The following is a 21,501-nucleotide window of genomic DNA, read 5'->3' as shown; positions in this document are numbered from 1 at the left end:
CTAGTTTTCAAAAATCTGCGATGTGCTAAATATTTGTATACCTGCAATCCAAAAAATCAGTTTTCCGTTGCCGTTGCATTTATTCAATAATGGTACAACAAAGATTTTCCTCACTCATCACTCATCGGTGAAAGTGAGAATGGGAAAACCCCCTACTGCTCACCCCTTTCCCCCCTCACTCAGCGAGAGAGTCCAACCGACCAACAACACATTCCATCCAGCCAGCCGAGAAGAGTCCTGTCGTCGGTCGGTCTGTCGGTCCTTCGTTTGGGGACGGATGGTTCAGAAGAAGAATTGCAGTCCCATCGAACGGAGACAGCCAGCGCGTGAGAGAGAGTCGCGAGCAGCAAGACAGTAAGCAAGCAAGCAAGCAAGCAAGAGTCAAAGTCTGACTGTGTGTGACGGTGTCTTTCGGGATAGGGCCTGTTGGAAGAAAAATCCACCTTTTTTTCTGAAGTTCGGTTTCGAGGTTTCCGGTTTTTGGACTAGTTGGAAGAACATCCCGAAGACCGTATCGACGGGACACCGTGGACGATTTTCTTTACGCGGTGGAATTTGCGGTGGACACGGTTGCGCTGCACGGTTGGACCTCCTCGGTCAGTTTCATCCTGCCTGGACGTGTGACACACTGTGCTTAGTGGGGAGGAAAATTGGTTGAAATCGAAAAATCGGGAACTGGTTCGTGTAGATTTTTGGCCAGCGAGGGCGAAACGGTGGACGGTTGAGTTTGGGAACTAAAACAGTAGGTTTTTTTTAACGTTTACGTCGGAACGAACGGTGGAATCAATAGTTGGATAGGAAAAGTTTTTCCCCGAGCAAGGCGTGGAGAAAAATCTGTTCTCGTACGTCGAAGGCTGGACGGAATCGAAGTGGCGAGTGAAGCAGATTTTCGGATTTTCCGTTGATCCTAGTGCGTGTGTGTCAAGTGTTTGAAACTAGGTAAGAATCGTTCGTCGAAAATGTTACAAAATCCTTCGTTTTTGCATCGAAATTTTCTTCATTCGAGGATGGTCCTCGGGTGTGTACGGTGTGCGCCTGTGTGTGTGTGTGTGCGAGTGGAAAAGTGGTGACACAAGAAGATTTTTCCCGAGGTACCCAGCCCTAATTTTTTCTCCATTCGAATTCAGCAACAAACGGGTGCATACCGTCGAGGATTTGATATTGATCAAAGATTTTATTTTGGAAACATTTTTTTCTGGTTCGTCGTTGGAAAGTGCCTTTCCGTAAGGATACAATAGTGTTGCACTCCCTTGTGGGAAAAAGTTTCATAATATCGAAGAAAATCTGAAGAAATCAAAAGAAGGCGTGAACCGTGTGCGAGTGGGACAAACGAGAGAGGGAGAGAGTTTTGTTCGGATTTGGGCTAAAAAGTGACCCACTCATTCTCTCCGGTGTATCTACACTTGAACCACAAACACACATGCACACACTCACACACATGTATACTTGTTTGAATTGAAGAAGAGTCGCGGAGCGCAGCAGAGAGAGAGTTAGCGAGAGGAAAATCCTGATAGTGACGAGATGACAGGTCGGCTCCTCACCAACTTTTCGTGTCCTGAATGGATGGGATGTTGGGACGAGCAGGATGCCGAGCTGCAGCAGAGTGGTATGAAATGAGAAAAAGGCGAAGGGATTTTCATGCTTTTTTTTTGTTCGCTAAAACCGTGATCGACTTTGACAACCAAGGTGGTGCACAAGAAGGTGAGGTGACGGATGGACAACGATCAAGTAAGAAACTCCGTGGATGGGAAAATGGGTGGTGAAATAGTGAGTTGTTTGCTTTGGTGTATGGCAAGGGTGAAGGGTGGAAAGCAATCCGGGAGGGAATGGGGCGTGTGAAAATGTTGGATAATAGGATTTTTGCAGTTTTGATAAAGCTCTGACATTGTGGAAACAGCGGAGCACCGAAATGGGTGTTGTCATTGAGGGAAAAATGCAATTTTGGCATTAGCGTCATGGTTTAGAGCTTACAGCTATTTGAAGCTTAGCAGATTGTCGACTAAGGCGTGATAATATTATGGTTTCCTTGCAGATCAGTCAGACAGGTTTTCTTTGGGTGATTTTTTCTATGGATCAGTGCAAATGGGAAGAATTTTTGTCCCGTTTATTTTATTATATTGATGTACTTCAGGAAGGACCTTCAGGGAAAACATTACGGGATAGTGAGTGTTTTGATGTCTGCTACACTTTCGATGACGTTGCGTTGGACAGTCATGAACCAGGATTCTCCTGATTTCCTAAATTCGAAAGTGATACGAGTTCTTCAGTACTCTACGATTGATATAGACGTTCATTGCCCCTAATCTGGACTTTATTACTATCGCGTAGGTGAGAGTGATTAAACCTCCAACAAACCGGAATTTTCTTAGTAACGTCCTTGATTCTGGTGTGGATAGGTAGAAATATTAGAAGATATTTTTCATAGATATAAAGTTAACTCTACGACCCCTCATGACCCTTTTGGGATGGACCATATGTTTGCATTTATCTCGATTTTTATCTAAAGGAATTAGTGAGTGGGTCGCGGTGGGAATTGATATGAAAATCCTTACCTGGATTAAGTCATGTTTAACGGATCGTCAGCTTATTGTAAGATTCAACGAGAAAAAAAAAACAAATCCAATTCAAGTCACGTCAGGAGTTCACAAGAGCTCGCACTTGGTACCTGTTATTTTCATTTTATATTTAAACAATATCGCTCTTCTTATGCAAAATCTCAGATATTTATGCTGGTGACATGAAACTATTTTTAGAGAAGAAAATATGAATACGTTTCAGAATGAAGTTCTTGTTTTTTATATGTGGTGTTGTATAAGTTTGTTGGAACTAAATGTTACAAAATGCAATCTTACAACGTACAGTAGAAAGCAAATCAAACCAGATATTCGTATTTCATTAGGTAATCAAGTTGTTCAAAGATGTGATAAAATAATAGATTTCGGAGTTATTCTAGATCCCAATTAATATTTGTAGATAATTATAAAACAATGATTCATTGAGCGCTTATTTTATAAAGCGTCTTGGTTTCCACTTTAAAAATACATGCACAATTAACCCTTCATCTCTGCCAAAAATAACTTACGTTGTCTGTACGTTGGGGTCAATTTGACCCCAAATTCAAATTGTCATAGCTCAGCGAAGGTTAACGTATTTTTTAAATTGTTTTGTAAAGTAAATTTAATGTGCTTTCAGTTTAAATAAAAAAAAACATTTCAGAAGGCGGATCTCTCATAGGGAGGGGTCATTGTAAAACTACACCCATGAAGTTGCATATTTATAGAGATGTTTATATCACGAGATCCCAACCATATAGGATATTACTTCCTTCTGCAAAGATATTCAATAATACAAGGGCTTCTAAACTATGGAAAGTTTATGTCATAATTTACTCACTAGATGGCGCTAAAACGAAAATGATTAAGTTGTGCCATAGTCCGCATCGTGCTCTCTTGCCGTGCTGATCTTTTTGTTTTTTGCTGAAGGAAGTTTTACTACTACCTACAGCTACAAACAAATTTATCAAGCACTTTTCAGTGCTCAATATACCTGTAGATTTTCTCCCTTGTTTGACTCTTATTCCTGTTCGATCCTTGTTTGGACTCTACCCCAGGTAATCCTTCTTGGATATCAATTAGGAAAATTCCTCTTCGATCGTTCAGATTCTTATAGTAATCTGCTTGGAAGTCGATTTGGATAAAAATGCTACTGCCGCTATGGCGCCTAAGCGTAACAGAAATGGGCAAACTCTTGATCCCTCTTATGATGAAATTTATTTGAGCAATCAATTTGATTTGCTCACGGATGATGAGAATGATCCATCATCCAGGAAAACATCTAGTAAACTTTCCCGACTTAATGCCAAGAAGGAAAAGGTCCCCCCTATTGTGATAACCACTTCCGATTTCCATGCTCTTCGCACGGAACTTTTGAACTTCGTGAAATTCAAGTTTTCACTGCAAATTAGCCGTCGGGGTGAATGCCGTGTGTTGGCTGAAAAATTGGCTTTAAACGTCATCTCAAGTATCTTACTGAGAAACAGCTACAATTTTTTACTTACGACACCAAAACTGAACGTGTGTTCAAGGTTGTCATGAAAGGACTGCCCAGTGGTGAATCCCTGGATCAGATCAAAGATGAACTGGCAAAATTACCTGGAGTTGTGCCACTCCAAGTAATCAAAATGAAAATGAAATCCTGTCCTGGCGATTCGTGCAATGGGATTTCTAATGAACTAAACAACTTTAACGCCTTAAAAAAAAGTTAGTCTTATGCTCCATGTTTGAGTGAAATGCGAACACTTCAGGAAGACTAGAGAAAATTTCCAAAACCTCACAAGAGTACCGTAAGTGCCAGGGATGGTGTCACGGATCAGAAAATTTGCTACATGCCACCTAAATGCATGAATTGTGGTGATTCCTCTCACGCAAAGGACGACTCTCCTGTGAAGGAAGATCATAAGAAATTTAAATGTTCCAATCCAATTTTTGGGAATGTAAGACTCGCAAAGCGATCCTACAATCTCGTTCTAAGCGACAGGTAGGAAACGCACCACGTTTCCCACCAGGTACAAATTCCTCTGTTGCTAACAACGATCAGCGCTGAGAAATTCTACATTCGTATTCGTAGGTACAAATATCCCACCTGCTTCAAATTCTTCATCAGTAGAAATCAAAATACTAGCCTCATAATTCTAACGAAAATTTTGATAATTTTGACAAAGGAATTTTCACAGAAATCATGAATTGACATGATTACGATATGCTTAAAACTAACTCCATGTTTGATGCTATTCAAACAGGAGTACAATTTTCGAACAATATCGTCATGACTTTGAAATTCAGTAATGGATTTTAAATCGTTAAATATTTTGAATTGGAGTCCTCGATCTCTAAGAAATAAGTCAAGATTCATTCCTAAAGTACGGTTAATAGGGACCAAACAAAAGGAACCGGCATTAACGAATACACGTACAATTCATGGAAGTGATCCTAGACCTTCGTGGTTTTTTCGAAACCACTCATAGACGTCTTCTCACAATTAATTCGGAGTTTTGACCGGAATTTGTACTCTGGGGACTACAGGACGATCCACCAAAAGATCCGGAACACTCGTAAAAAAGATCGATGCATGAAACTGATCCTAGAGCTCCGTGTTTTTTTCAAAACCACTCATACACGTTGTATAAGAAAGAATTCGGAGTTGTGATCGGAATATGGACCCACTTACTCATCGACCGAAAGATCCGGAACATCCGTAAAAATGGTGAATTCATTAAACTGATACTAGAACTAAACGGATTTGTTGAAACCACTCATAGACGTCTTATCAGAATAAATTTGGAATTGTGACCGGAATATGAACCCTGGGAACCACGGGATGATTCACCGGTAGATCCGGAACGTCCTCGTTTTTTTCTGAACCACTCATAAACGTCGTACCAGAATGAATATGAGGTTTTGACCGAAATATGGACACTTGGGACTACAGGATGGTCCACTAAATGATCCGGAACATCCGTAAAAGTGGTCAATGCATGAAACTGATCCTAAAGCTCCGCGTATTTTTTCGAAACCAGTCATAGACGTCTTATCAGAATGAATTCGAAGTTGAGACCGGAATATAGATGCTGGATACCACGCGATGGTTCACCGGAATATCCGGAACATCCATAAAAGTAGTCACCGCGGATTTTTTTTTTTCAAAACCATTCATTGACACCTACCTTATCAATGTGAATTCGGAGTTGTGATAGGAAAATTTACCCTTGGAACCACGAAATGGTTCACCAGGAACATCAGGAAAATCCATAAATTTGGTTAGTTCTTGAAACTGAGCTTAGAGGTCGGCTTTTTTTTCCAAACAGCTCAATGGCGTGTTATAAAAATGAAGTTGGAGTTATGACCAGAAAATTGACTCTGGGAACCAGTGCACAATGGTTCCAAAGCGGTATTTAGGAAGACAAAAAAATAAGCGTCCAAACCATTACTTTTAGGTACATGGTGTCTTGGGGAAAGTTTCTAAGTATTTTTTGGCCAATCTGTTTATGTCAGGTAAATTAGGATGGTAAAAAAAAAAAAAAAATAGAAAATACAAACTTTTTTTATTCTTTGAGATAGACCAATCCAGTGGTCAAAAAATTGTTGTTGAAGAACTTAATAAGTAGGGGAACACTGTTGAAATTTGTATCCCGAAATTAGAACCCCATTAAAAATTGAAATGTTATACCTCCAATCCATAATGAGCCAAACGATAAGATACGAGAGTAGGTAGACTAGCTTATCACTCCATATCATTATCTCCTTTAGATCCGATCGCTTCACGATCGTGCCTTATAAACCCCGAACTCAACCAGCTAGGGAAAATAATGATCGGTTGGCTCTCGTTAAATCAGTATAAAATTGGTCTTTATCAAAAACACACAAAACCACCTTTCTCGTGTTCCTCACTGCATGGAAGAAAAGTACTCCACGAATTGTGCCACTAGTTGCCCCGTTTGTTCCTGCTTCGCTGACCACTGGTGTAGTTCCTGCTTTGCTGCTGCCCTGTTCGCCGTGTCCACCGCCGCTTCATCCAGGTTCGCCAACAATTGTAGAAACATCAATTTCAAGCAACTTTGCTCAAGACGTCAAATTTATATCTCTTATGATTCAGGAAATATGATTATTTTAAACAAGTAGGTTATACACCGTTCACATTACAGCGTATATCACGTGATATACGCTGTCTTGCAATGAGCACTCATACATCTAGTTTTCACTGGAAATCCTATGTATGAGTGTTCATTGCAAGACAGCCTATATTACGTGATATAGGCTGTAATGTAAACGGTGTATTAGGGTAGCCCCTGGAAAGTCGGCTTTATTTAAATATCTTATTATACGTTCATTTCTCGTAGAAACTTAGCTGTAGATATTTTTATAACTTTTTATGACGCATATTTTTGCCAAATCAACTAAGTTGATATCTCCTTTATTTGAAAAATAATGGCTAGTTTTTGCTATAGAATATGACATAGAATGAAAAATTTTGAAAATCGGTTTGCTCCATTTAGATATATTGACAATTTAAAAGAACCATCTTTTCGAAGCAAAGTGTTAAGTAGAAATGAACATATGGAAAGATATTCAAAGAAAACTGTTTTTAAGGGACCACCATAACCTGCTTGTTTAAATAAATCATAACTTATGAACCATAAGAGATTGTTTATTATTTATTTACCTATAATCCATCTGACTAGTTTGTGGTCTTAATGAACAAGTAAATTTATGCACAAGACTAGAACATTACAAAAAAAAAACAAAAACTTTCTTAACTAGAGTATTACAAAAAGCTATCGCCTTAAAGATAGTCTTTGTTGAAAGGTTCTTATGGCCAAGTTGAAGTCAAACAATTCAAAAACGTCGTTAAAGGCACTACTCATAAATCTAATGGGGTCATGTTGTCCATATTGAAAATTTCGCGAACCAAGATAAACGAAATCCCGCTGGCGTAGTCTCCTCTCTGGTGCGCCAAAAAAAAAAACCGCTTGAGCGATGGAGCGTTGTCGTTCTAGCGGCTCTAGTCCGAGAAGATGGCAACGTTCCTCATAGGGTGGTAAGTTGGAAGGATCATTCGACGGGAGAGTACGAAGTGCGTATCGAACGAAATTTCTCTGCACTGATTCGATCCTAGTAATCCAACTGGCATGATACGGGCACCAGGCAACCACACTTGATTCCAAAATTGATCGTACCAGCGCACGATGGTAAATGACAGGTGGGCAGGAACTCACAGTCTCCCAGTGTTGGTGAGTTCTTTGCCGTTAATGTTCACGAAAAGTTCATTATTTTGCTATACAGAAATTCAAAACAAAAAATTTTATCTGCGGATTCGAACAGTTTTTGACCTGTTTCATACTACCGGAAGGTGTATGCTGGTCACAAATGCCGTACCAAACTGATTTCCTACTCAATTAATCAATCTTTGATGTGAAATTCGCTAATAAACACGAGGCGCATTTCTTATAGCAAACATGCCATAACAAAATGGGCATGGTTCATTTAAGTAAACAAACTAACACTTCTTCCGACTGTGGCACCTATGTATTAGCCGTCTCGGTACCAGCGACCAATACAGGGATCGTAGGCAGATTGGATCCCGGAACTCCGCAGAAATTTTGATTATGAATCCAAGCTGCCTATAAGAGCATCTAGCATAACACCTAAGTCTCGTATTTGAGTTACTCGTTGTAGAGGCTGTTCTGCGATAGAGTAGTCAAAAACAAGTGGTTTGATATTTCGATGGAATGAAATGATACTGCATTTCGAAATGCTAATCGTCATAAAATTACGTGAACACCACATTTAAAAGCAGTTTACCATCCTCTGCAGCTCGACTTCTAGTAGACTCCTAATTATCATGTAGCTCTTGACATCGTCCGCGTAAAACATTCGGCATCCAGTTAGGTACGATCTGAACCAAGTGACAAAAGCAGGAGACATGCCAATTTTTTCCAGTCTAGCTAGCAATATCCCATGGTCAACACGATCGAACGCGGCTTTAAGATCCGTTTAAGCACCGACTTGGGCACCAGAATCCATGCTACGCAGGCATGTGGAGAGGAATTGAACTAGATTCGTTGCGACAGACCGTTTTGGGAAGAATCCGTGTTGTTCAGTGGAAATGTAGCGCTGCCAGCTGGCAAACAAAGCATCATTTACAATGATCTCGAACACCTTCGAACTAGCACACAGCGATGTGATTCCACGGTAGTTTTCAATATCAGCCTTATCAGCTTTCTTGTGGACAGCGAACATGACAGAAAATTTCCAACAAGTGGGGAATTTACGTTGTTCTAAGGAAGCATTGAATAAAACAGGGAATTCCGTCGGGACCAACAGAGTATGAAGGTTTCAATTTGTCTATGGCTGCCTCAACATGATGCGTTGAGATTTCGAAGGTACAAATGTTTTAGACATTTAGAACAAATTTCCAAACACAAAATTAAAAATTTCAGGCAATAATCGTTGCAATCCTCAATTGCAATGATTAATTCCCTTTATACTTAGATAAGATTTAGTGTTAGTTTTTAGTTTTAAGATGTAAATTGTTATACTGACATGCAGGTCGGTTTGATCTGCTTGTGAGAAGCGTGGAAATGTCCCAGACGATGAAACTATTGTTTCTCATCATATGAACGTTGATCAGCTGTGTGCTGCATATAGCCGAATTGGAGAGTAAAAACGAGCATCTTTTTTGCACTATGGGCACGGGGGGTGACCATGGCACAGTGGTTCCCCTTAGAACAAAAGTTGGCCAAAACCTCAAAATTGTTGCAAATAGGTTGTTGTTGTTCAAATAGATGTTTTTTAGCTGTAAGAAGAAAACTTGACAATCAAGACGTCACAAAAAGGAGTAGCCAGGATCAATGCACAATGGTCCCAAAGCCGTATTTAGGAAGACAAAAATGTTTGCGTCCAAACCGTCAGTTTAGGTATATGGTTTCTTAGGTAAACTTGCTTCATATGTTTTGTTCAATCTTTTTATGTTCGTAAAATTAGGGTGGTCCATAAAATTGGTGAATTAAAATACAAACTTTTTTATTATTTGAGATAGACCAAAGCAGTGTTTTAAACAGTTGTAGAACATTCAATTCAAAGCAACTTTGTTGATGACACAACGTTTTTATCTTTTATGGTTCATGAGTTATGATTTTTTTAAACAAGTAGGTTAGGGTGGCCACTAAAATCGGGTTTCTTTGAATATCTTTTCATGCCTTAATTTCTCGTAAAAACATTGTTCTTATTACATTTAGAACTTTTGATGACGCATATTTTTTTCTCAAGCAACTAGGTTACTATTTTTTTTGATTAGAAAGATAAAGGCTATTTTCTTCGAAAAAATTGCTCTTTTCAATTGTCAATATCTCTAAATGGAGCAAACCGATTTTCAAACATTTAATGTTATAGGAAACATCGTTTCTTCTTATTTTTTTGGAAAAAAATTGCAAGAGCTTTTACTGTTTAAAGCATTTAATTTAATTAAAAAAAAAGTAATATTTTCTAGCAAAAGCTAGCCATAACTTTTCAAATAAAAGAGATAACAACTTGCGTCATTAAAAGTTAAAAGTATAAAAATTTCACTAGAAATGAACGTATAAAAAGATATTTAAAAAATGCCGATTGTCTAGGGGCCACCCTAACCTGCTTGTTTAAAAAAATCATAACTCATGAACCATAAGAGATAGATATATGGTACGTGTGTGTATGTGTGTGCGTGTTGGTGTGCTTTGAAAAAGGCATTGTGAAGCTTGCTACAGTATACACCGCAGATTATATAACTTAGAAACGGATATTTTCCAAATAAAAATTTACTTGTTATTCCTAATTTCAACATCTTTCGCAAAAAATCGCAAAACACATTAAAGCTTATCTGAAAGCTAGCTTTTCTAGCTATCTTTTGGTTACTAAAGGATAGTGGGCGGATGTGTCCGTCGTATGTTTTGCTTAGTCTAAATGTGAAAAAGTGTATTTTTGATAATTTTTTATTTGAAACTGTCACTTAAAACAGTGCATACACTCATTTTTACCATCCATTTGACGTGAAATAAGCCGAGGAACATTTCTTCTCAAACAACCAAGTTGATAAACACATTATTTTTTGCTATATTGGAGCAAAACAGTAACAAGAAACATAACGATTTTTTTTTAAATTCGTGATATCGCTACACTATAACAACCATAAACTAATATGTAATCAACAAAACTGCACAAATCATTCAATTTAAGATACTCTTATTATCTAAAAATGATAAAAAATATTGAAATAAAAAAATACCAACTTTAATTTTTGAGGTTTTGGCCAGCCAAGAACCACTGTGCATGGGGGTCAACATTTTATTAATCAAATGCGGTTCACGTTCGGCGTGCACATCCATCATCTCTGGATCAAAATCAGACCACTTTCATGCCAAATTGCACTGCCAATGTTGCATTAAAAATATATGCTATGTTAGATTTACGGCCACGGCCATGTAAGAAGCTTTTTCTAGCATCAATTACAACAAACACAAAGAAACGGTTATGTGTTCAAGTTATTAACGAAAGAGAAAGTCGGCGAAGAGAATCGATCAATGTTACTTAGGGCCTAATGCAATGTTCAGCTTGAAATGTCCAAAAAATACTCTTTATCAAATATATGGTGGTCCTGAAAAGGACCGTTTTGTCGTGATTGTTGAGTAATGCTGATCTATTAAGGTGTTCAACATGGATGAGGCATTGATGGCCCACAGCGACTCACGAAGATGGATCCCGATCAGTAGGGGGGAGGCTTCTTCCTCCTTCTTCGGTGAATGGACGCTTATATGGGCTGCAGCTCGCTGCTTCCGGGCAGCCTTTCGTTGTGTACAATGTTCAACGCTACGCGCCGAAAGCACTGCTGCTGCTGCTGATGACCGACTGGACACCGCCACACACGGTGATTGAGTAAGCACTGTTCAGGGAGATAGGATCGAGTTCGATTTTGAAATCTGTGTAAGGGAAGGCAAAAAGCGTGCAAGGCTCTTGTACGACCGTATTTTTACGAAACACAAGGGCTGCACTTTGATCGATGACGAAACATACGTCAAACTTTAAGCAGCTTCCCGGTCAAAAGCTCTACATTGCGACTGAACGTGGGGATGTACCGGAAAGATTCAAGTTCGTGTTTGTCGACAGGTTCGCCAAGAAGGCCATGACACCCGAGATGACACCCAAGTTTACATCGAAGAATGCCTGAAAAAGCGTGTATTGCCCTTCATCCGCTAGCATAGGGGCAAAGTCATCTTTTGGCCTGATTTGGCCAGCTGCCACTACTCTAAGGTGGTTCTGGAGTGGTATGCTGTCAACAAGATCGATTTTGTCCCCAAGCTAATGAATCCTCCGAATTGCCCGGAATTTCGACCAATCGAAAAATACTGGGAAATTTCAAAGCAGCGACTTCGACGAAGCGGCGGGGCAGTCAAAGATATCCAGCAAATGCTGGAAAAAATGGAAGATATGCGCGGATTTCGAGTCCATTTCCACTGTGCGGGCGCTGATGGACTCCATCAAGAGGAAGGTTCGAGATTTCGTTCGAACTGGGGAAATGTAATCATCTAATGCTGTAACTGTATAAGACCCAAACGCAATGACAGCGGAAGTGGTGTGGCAGCAGCTATGATACAGCCCGATTTGAGTAAGCCTGCATATTGGGTTGACAAATAGTCAGAATATAATTGGCATCGGTAAGACACCATAATATCATAAATTATGACAATTTTCAAACTTGCCGCTGCCGCTGCATTTGGGGCTAACTTATTGTGCATGAAACTGACAATCAAAGGGATATTTCACATCGCTGGTCGCTAATATTTTTATTTATTCTCTCGATTAAGCAGATTATCAGCCAGTGCTGCTTCATATCCGACACTTCACATTAATAAATCTGAATTTAAGCTATCGCCAAAAATCTACGCTCGTTTAATGCTAAGCTAAAGTTGCTCTAAAATCTCGAATCTTACTCATAGAGTGAGTAACTTTTACTCATTCGTATGGATAAATTTCGGCGATGTCTGGAATCACCGAATAGAACGTGTTCAGAAAAGATTTTTGAGGTTGGCTTTGCGCAGCCTGCCATGGCGCGATCCAATGAATTATGCAGACTTATACAGACCGATGCATGCTATTGGACCTGGACACATTGGAACACAGTAGAAAAATGAAACGAGCCTTATTTGAAGCGAAACTTTTAAAGGGCGATGTGGACTGCCCTCAACTACTTTCACAATTAAACTTCCGTGTTCCTCAAAGGATGTTGTGGCAATCATCCTTACTACAACCAATCGTTATCGAAGTTACATCGGACTGCATATGGATACCAATGCACAGTGGTCCAGGAAGCAAAATTAGGTGGAATAAATTAATAACTCGAAAAATATTAGAGATAGCGTATTGATGTCTTCTGAACATTTTCTTATGAGCTCTATTCGCGTTGGTTGCAAAAGTGCCCTAAACGACATTGTTTATATGTAGCGTGGTTGCTGCTTAGGCTTACGTTTCATATTTTATGTCAAAGATTAATTCCGTCACGGGTAAAATTAGTTATTTCTAAGTGTGTAGGTATCATTCAATATTATTGACTCTATGTTTAAAATACCTGTAGGAGAGCTTCAGAAACTTCAGCATCACCAGGGTAAGCTTCCTTTGCACCAAACTTACGTCTAGCTCTGCTCCAGATAACTTTTTCTTTGCAAATTCCAATAAATTTATTACCTTATCTCCGTTCATGAGAAGAAAGGTAAGAACCGGCAAACGAATCATGGATAAAATAAAATCTGAGTTAATATAATGAAAGCACTTAAAAAAATATTACATTTTCTCATTTTGCGGCATTTTGAAATGAACAATTCAGAGTCTCAACAATCAAAGCTTTATTTATTTAAATTTCTCAAACGTCATCTAGCACATGGAACAGAGAAAATCGAAATGGATCGTTGTGAAACGGAATGCAGAATAAAAAAACAGCAAATACGGCTACCAGAAACTCGCTTTTCTGATGGTCGTAGGGTTACTAGAAGTTAAAATTTAAAATAAATCCAGGTAATATACACGCAGTGTCGTTCAGATTAAACCCCCGTGGTATAAATAATATTCTTGTTCATGTTAAATACTTTAACAGTCTTGCTAGTGTTCCATTTATTCTGCTATTTTGAAGATTTTTATGCTTTATAATGTATATACAAAATAGTGTATCATCGATCTAAATCTTTGAAACTCGAAAAAAAAATCCGAACAATGTTGATTTATGGAATAAAAACCCCTATTTTCAAAGAGGATTTATTTAAAAACAACAAAAAATACCTTCACCAAAAGCTGTTAAAATCTACTTCTTGATATGCTTTTTAAAGTGATATGTAACACTATCGATTGTACTTGCGCCATTTTGAAATATTACGCTTGAAAGTTTCGGCTAAAATACTACAAAACTGGCGATAACTTTTGACAGAAGACGTGTAGTGGTATAGTGTCTTTGGAGAAAATGTGTACTTTAATATTAACTACAATAGTAGGCCAAAAAAGTGATGTTTAAAAAAAATATGACCGAAAAACTGATTTTTGGCTTTTGTTTTCTTAAATGGCTTATATCTCCAAGTATTGAAGAGATAAACGAAAACAATGTTCTAAGAAGTTTTCTAGTTTTTGATAGTTAACAACTTTGTAGAACATTTAATTTGAATTAAAAATAGTTAGATACCAAATTACGTTACTGGTAGAATTTGAAGTTTAGGACACTTTTGAAACCAACGCGAATAGAGTTAAAAAGAAAATGTTCAGAAGACATCAAAACGCTATCTCTAAAATTTTTCGAGTTATTCATTTATTCCAACTTATTTTGCTTCCTGAACCACTGTGCAATTTCTGCGATGATTTGGGCATTCTCCGCTGTAGAAGAAGCATTTGAATTCGTAGAAACATCCCACTAATTTCGAAACCGATTGAGAAGATTGTGATTTTTTTTGTTATCTGTTTATCTGTTGCATTTTTGTGTATTATCTAAGTTTTATTCATTAAGACAACTACTGCCCAACTAAAAATTTTAGCTGCAGATTAGCTTATACAGCCAAAAATTGGCTTATACAGTTAATTTTTGCCTGTATAAGCTAGTCTGCAACTAAAATTGATTGTTGGGCTGTCCGATGAATTACAATATAGAAATCGTTGCCCAAGAATGCATACCTTTCTGCAAAATAAAAAAGTATTTTTTTATTTCAATGATAATAATTACCTCCCTTGTATTAAAAGTCTCCAAAATGAGGGCTTAACTGTAAGGAACAACTTTGTAGAAGACACTTTTTTTTCTAAAGCTTCAATTTCAGGCTCTAAATGCATATTTCCAGCTAAAGTCCCATTATTTACCACTGTCCACCGTGCAATCGAAAAGATGTGGTTCTCTGCGCAGACTTCGGCACAAATTCGATTCTTATTACATATCCGGACACCAAAAATAAAGTTTATTGTAAGTCCCTTTCCACCTATCTAAGATTTCTCTCAAGTGATTTATTTAGCTTAGCCATAATTTACTCGTTGATTGTAAACTTGGATCCGGTTACATGCAGCCCCTACGTCAGATTGATTGGATTCAAATAAACAAACTCATGGCTAAGAATCACGATGAAAACAAAGTGTGATTTCACCATATTCTAAACCGAAATCCTCCAATGTCACTTGAGATTGATTACTGTGGTACGCCTTCATCAATGAAGATTTCCGACAAACAGGATCAAAATAATACTCATCTCGTTCAACTATCTTATACTTTACTGGGAAAGCCACTGCCCACATCTCTGCGGACCATTTGTCCCTTCTTGGCCAAGCATAGGCCAAAGCAGGAGAAGCATAGTTGATCCCATTTATGGTTAGATCCGATGATACACTCAAAGCTGGTATGTGCATCCACCGCACCACCAATCCTCCTCAATCAAGATCCTTAAAAGCGACATATTGGCAATGATAAACTCGTTCCCAAGCTTATTTCAACCGTCGACCACACCCCACAGACCGGCGCCCGTGTCCATCTTAAAATCCGCACCGCAGTTTTGCCTTATCTCATCTCTGATTTTCTGCTCTTCATTGGAGAAGCTGTGGAACGACACAATGCTGATAGACATCTCGTTGAAGGGTTTGACACTGATCGCTTTCAGCATAGAATCAGCGATGGTCACTTTTATGTGGACTGGGGTGGTAGGTTCTCCTCCAACCGGCAAGTTTTGGGTCAGGCATTGAAGGGTAGATGTCATACTGCCATCTAGGTTCGGGGTTGTTTTTCAACTTCTTACGTCCGAGTGGTAGCTGGTGGTGATGGGTATGGCGTTCGACATGAGATGGAAACTTTTTTTTTTAAACAGCATTGCGAACGTGGATTGATTGATGAATGGATTTTCAGGAAGATGCGAGTGTTCAAATGCCACGCAGCTATCATGTTCCACACTTTACTCCTTTGATATAGACAATAAAAAAGCTATGTGATGAGAATACAATGATAAAAAAAAGTATCTTGTCGATGGTGCCATTAATTCAAAACTTTTCTGTCACCAACGCAGGACCATCTTAATCGATTCAGACGGTTTTCAGTAATCCAAGCGACAATAATTCATGAATCATTGGTAGCAGGTATTATCTTCCATGATTAATCGTGTCGCTCGCAGTTCTTAATAGAGAATAAACCCCAACCCCCCCAACCCCCCTCAGTTGGTTTCATCCATGGCGTGATCCTCTTGAAAGCAATCATAAATTGTTTACTGACCCTCCACCTTGGGCCGTCCCAAATGCAATCAATTGATTTCCTATGACGGGATACATCTATCAATAGCAGGCAGCTCGTCTTCCGTAGGAGGACTAAATAGAATGGAGGGCAATCATGTATCATACCGTTTTTTATTTGTTCTCGGTCCCTCCTCTGTGACCCACTTCCACCGCATCATAACGATAAACGACATGTTCAAGATGAGTCTAATCCTGCCGACAAGCACTACTGGTTTTGTTACATTGTACGGTGAATCCCGGTCGGGTGGGTTTTGAGAGATTACGATGTTGACAAAGTCAATTTTACTGCGGTAATTAATTTGGTGTAGAGGTATGTGTGGGTCACTTCGTTGGAGGGGAAGTTTGGAAGAAGCTGTAAAGGGAATTCTTTTAGCATGCTGGAACTTTCAGGAAACATTGAGTGACCTTTTTCAGAGGGAAATATGTTCAGGATGCTTCCGGAGGAACCTCGTTGGTACTTGGAAGAAGTACCTTGAATGAATGTATCAATGCATCGAGAGAGAAATATTTCTTGAGAACTTCGAGGAGAATCCCTAGACATTTGTGGTGAAGCTTGGGAAAATTACCATAGTTGACCCCAAATTCAAATTATCATATCGCAGCGAAGGTTCAACGAATTTCTGTTTGCAAAGTAAATTTAGTGGCCTTTTAGATAAAATTATCAGATTTTTTTTTTGGAAGCACAGAACTCTCGGGGGGAGGGGTCATTGTAATCATATACCCATGAAGCGGCATATTTTGATGCTAGAGATATTCATATCTCAAGATCCCAACCATAAGCTTCGTTCCGCAAAGATGTTCAGAAATACAAAGTTTTCAAAACTATGGATAGTTCATGACGAAATTTACTAGATGGCGCTAATACGAAAATGGTCCAATTGCACCTTTTAAATACACACTGTACAGGGTGTTCGGTTCCTTAGTGCAAATAATTTAAGGGGGGATAGAAGATCATATTTGAAGTAAAAATTTGTTCTACGCATATCTAGATAGAGCTGAAATTAGGGCGTAACAGAATTCGTAAACAATGACTTCTCTCGATGATTTCTCCGAATCCATGCCTCTCCCTGGCAAATCAACATCACCATCGAGTAGAGGAAGACTTCTCCTACCCGATGGATATATTGGTTTGTGTAGGCGTGCCTTGAATTCCGAGAAATCAACGAGAGAAGTCATTGTTTACAAAGGTTGTTACGCCCTAATTCCCGCTCTATCTAGATATGATCAAATCTCAAAGATTACTGAGTTATTGAACTTTTTCTGTTTTGGTCTATCCCAGGTAACAATTTGATGCCTAACAAGTGTTGTTCAACCGATTTTAATTCAGCCTTGGTTTTAATAATTATTGTACATATACCACTTTAACCTTTGTTCAGCTTTTAAACATCTTAATCTGGTGATTTTAATCAGCCAAAAGCTTAACAGTTATATAAATTATAAGGTTTTTAATTGGGATTCGAACCGGCAGTCGCTAATTTACAGGCATCAATCATACCTACTGAACCACTTAAGCATATATGTGACAAAAGGTATGATCATTAACTTGAAACACGTCAAATTTAAGTTGAATAACAGCAACCGGAAGAGTGTTATACAGAAATGCTGAATTATAAACAGCAACTGGTGACAGTAAAACATTCCTCTCATTTTCAAGTGTTGTTAACACAATGTGGATATAAGTGCCCGATTTATTTCGATCGCCCTGTGGAAGGTGTTTTAGTGCCATAATTGAGTTATATTTTTGGAATTCTGTCTGAAAACTCAGTACAATATAGCAGTCAAAACACATAAATACAAATGTTAATGCTTCCGACGTCGTCGCAGCCCACTTCTACCTGGAGTTATTCCTTAAAAGCTCCTCTACCTTGTCTTTACTGCTGCCGCTGCTTGGGATTAGAAAGGTAGGCAGTGAATTTGGAAGAATTAAAATGACTACATTTAACAAATCATGCTATCAAAATATTGGTAGTGCATTGCTGATTTGTGGAGTAGTGTTAAGCTTAAATAAGGCTTGTTCAATAGTTAGATCAGCTAACTTATTGAGGTTGAATTAGGAGGATACAATTAGCTTCACGCACTACTTATCAACCATATATTCAGCCTGCTGTTATTCAGCATTGTACACCTTAAATCAACCAATAATCAGCTTCTGTTCTTACTGTTCAGCTTGAATTGTTACCATTTTTTTTCGTTAGTTTTTTTTTTCTTTTTAATTAGAATCAATTGCATCAAACTTTGATTTCATTGGATTCGTATGAGGAAAAATACGATCGCGCAAATTAGAAGTTTACTGCATACATTTTGAAGTCCAGTGAGAAGCAGTACTGAAACAAGTGTCTCGGTTCATGTGGAAAATATACAGTGTTTTGAGGTGACCATAGTTCCATTCGCAAGCAGGAAGATAAATCCAATCGAGCACTTCGATACCTGTAGTACCCATGGATTCAACCCTCGATATGTTTCTCAACTGCGGCCAATTGAATGTTTTTGCTCAAATCCCAACACAAAGATCCACTCCAATTACTTTGTACTAAAAACGTGGAAAGATTGATCAGGATCAAACTTTTTTCCATCACTATGGCTACTCCCAGCTAGCTGTCTCAAAATTACCAGCAACGGCTATTCTTTTCTATCAACATTAAGAAGCACTATTTACAAACGAAAGTAATCGTTTGGATCTATTTTACGTAGGGTAACTGCACCAGTGTTGACACTAGTGGTCCTGTTTTTTGCTCTAGTGCCTAAATCAAATTTGAAATAAATTGCCATGGTTTAATTTGCGTAGATTTATGGCAAACCATAAAGTCTGGAATGTGCAAAAATTGATCAACTTTAAATTGGTGTATTTCTGTTAAAAATGCATAAAACTACAAGGGACAGCCCTATGGGGTTGTACGCAAGAGTGACGTAGGACACATAACATATATGGAACTTCATTCAAAATAGCTGACTCAAAGTCGACCCCTTTTTTGTGTTGCCTCAGTGGTATAACTGGCATAATTGGACATCGAACTGTCAAAATAAATTTTTCTTGATATCGACACTGAGCGTTCGTTAGGACCAATGTTCTTTCGTAAATTTCTTGTATGACAAAATCAATCCATGTAAGCCACCAATTTTATCGGATAGACGGACTCTTTCTCTACACAATCACGATGATGGTTGACTTGAGTGAGTTTTCATTTTCAAGAAATCACGCAAAAAGAAATTGTTTACGTTTGAGGCATTGGCCATTACGAAAGAAAAGCAGATGTATGGTTGTATGCTCAGTAAGCTGTCGTTGACGGCGACTCTGCAACTCTTTACTCCTGGTAAAATTCCATAAGCATCTAACAATCTAGCGGACTTTGTCACCATGGCACCAGCCAGCCGCCGTCTTTTCACGCAAAGATTGATAGAATCTTATAGGATTTTCATTGGAGTGTGTCGTGACCGGATCGAGGTTTCCAGCCTCAGTCACGGCTACACGAATCTCGGCTGCTAAGCTTCCACTGCTACTGCTGCTATTCCTGTTGCTGGTCTTGCTGCTGCTGTTCCTGTTGCTGCTGCTGTTCCTGCTGCTGCGGCTCGTCCGTCGCCTTCAACGTTCGTCACAAGAATCTCTTCTGCGAGTAGTAGTAGTAAAATTATGTTTATTTCTGTTGATTATGGTAGTACATTGATTTATCATTTTAATTGATTAGCCTACTTGGCTCTTCATATTTGTTTAATTTGATATTCTAATTTAATATTTGCGTTTTCAACTAGTTTACAGAATATTCCTTTGGGGATGTGTTTTATTTGAATTGATAAAAGTGATAACCTACCTAACTACGAGTATAACTTAACCTAACGTGCTAGATCACGTATGATCTGATGATTTGATCTCAGACAGGTGTCTCTGAACCTTTCCAGGATGAATACTCTCCGTTCTTCTAATGCTTGAATTCCAGCCAGGAAGTGGATCTCAGAATTTCTAGTCCGCGGGGGACTGTTTAGGACCATCCTAAGGATCTTGTTCTGGATCCTTTGGAGTTTAAGGTGATGGCATTTTGCGCAACTCGCCTAGATTGGCATACCGTACTCGATTACAGGAAGGATGATTTGTTTGTAGACAGCAAGCTTATTTTTCAGGGACAGGGTTGACTTCCTGTTGATAAGTGGATACAACGATCTTATCAAGATGTTGCACTTGGTTTTTGTTTTGTCAACGTGCTCCCTGAAAAGAAGCTTGCTGTCTAGTGTTAGCCCGAGGTACACGACCTCTTTGGACCATTCCACCACTGTGCCGTTCAGGCAGATCTTGTTATTCTCCGACGGAACAAGTCTAGAAGATTTAGAGTGTGGAAAGATAATGACCTGGGTCTTTGCCGCGTTGATACGGATCTTCCAGCTGTTGAAATATTCAGACAGAACGTCCAGGCCTCTCTGAAGTTTGGCAGTCAGAGCTCCGATGACCCTACCCTTGTAGACGATGGATGTGTCATCTGCGAACAGAGACAACGATCCACCATCAGGGAGAGCCGGCATATCGGAGGTGAACAGGTTGAATAGGATGGGGCCAAGAATGCTTCCTTGTGGAACCCCGGCACCGATGTTGAAAGCATCCGATGAGATGCCATTCAGAGAGACTCGGAACGTCCTGTCTGATAGATAGTTGTTTATGATCTTCACTAGGAAGATTGGAAGACCGTACTGCTGCAATTTGAACACCAGGCCATCATGCCAGACATTGTCGAATGCTTTTTCAACGTCCAACAACGCCATGGCAGATGTTTTCGAAACAGACTTGTTCCGTCTGAGAATGTTTGTTACTCGAGTCAGCTGGTGCACGGTCGAACGACCTTTCCGAAATCCAAACTGTTCATCGAGTAACAAGTTGTTTTCATCGGCAGATGTTAGGAGCCGGTGGTACAGTGCTCTTTCGAACAGTTTTGATAACCCTGAGAAAAGGCTGATTGGTCGATAACTTGAAGGAGAGGACGGATCCTTCCCAGGTTTCCGGATGGGTAAGACTTTAGCTGACTTCCAACACGAGGGGAAGTAGCCAAGTCTGAGGCACTGATTAAAAATCAGTGCCAGATGGTTGTAAAATCTGGAACTCAAGTGTTTGAGTTCCAGATTCAGGATGTTGTCGAAACCTGGGGCCTTCATGTTTTTAGGTGATTTGATATAGGCCAACAGTTCGTCAGCCGTAATCTCG

At 39.1% G+C, this 21,501-nt stretch overlaps 1 protein-coding gene across 1 annotated transcript in view; it reads left to right on the top strand.

Annotated features, from left to right (window-relative positions):
• The first annotated feature begins 342 nt into the window (after positions 1–342).
• The window catches only part of LOC135717643 (cubilin), a 617,516-nt gene continuing 596,357 nt past the window's right edge, over positions 343–21,501 (top strand). The window contains exon 1 of the mRNA XM_065239791.1: positions 343–939. The gene's annotated coding sequence lies outside the window, so the exon portion shown is untranslated. The remainder of the gene's footprint in view (positions 940–21,501) is intronic.

Source organism: Ochlerotatus camptorhynchus, unplaced genomic scaffold (genome assembly GCF_037179485.1).
Source record: "Ochlerotatus camptorhynchus isolate MF236.1 unplaced genomic scaffold, CSIRO-AGI_Acam_v1.1 ptg000062l, whole genome shotgun sequence".
In the NCBI taxonomy this organism is placed as follows: domain Eukaryota; kingdom Metazoa; phylum Arthropoda; class Insecta; order Diptera; family Culicidae; genus Ochlerotatus; species Ochlerotatus camptorhynchus.
This window is presented reverse-complemented; position numbering and strand designations above follow the sequence as displayed.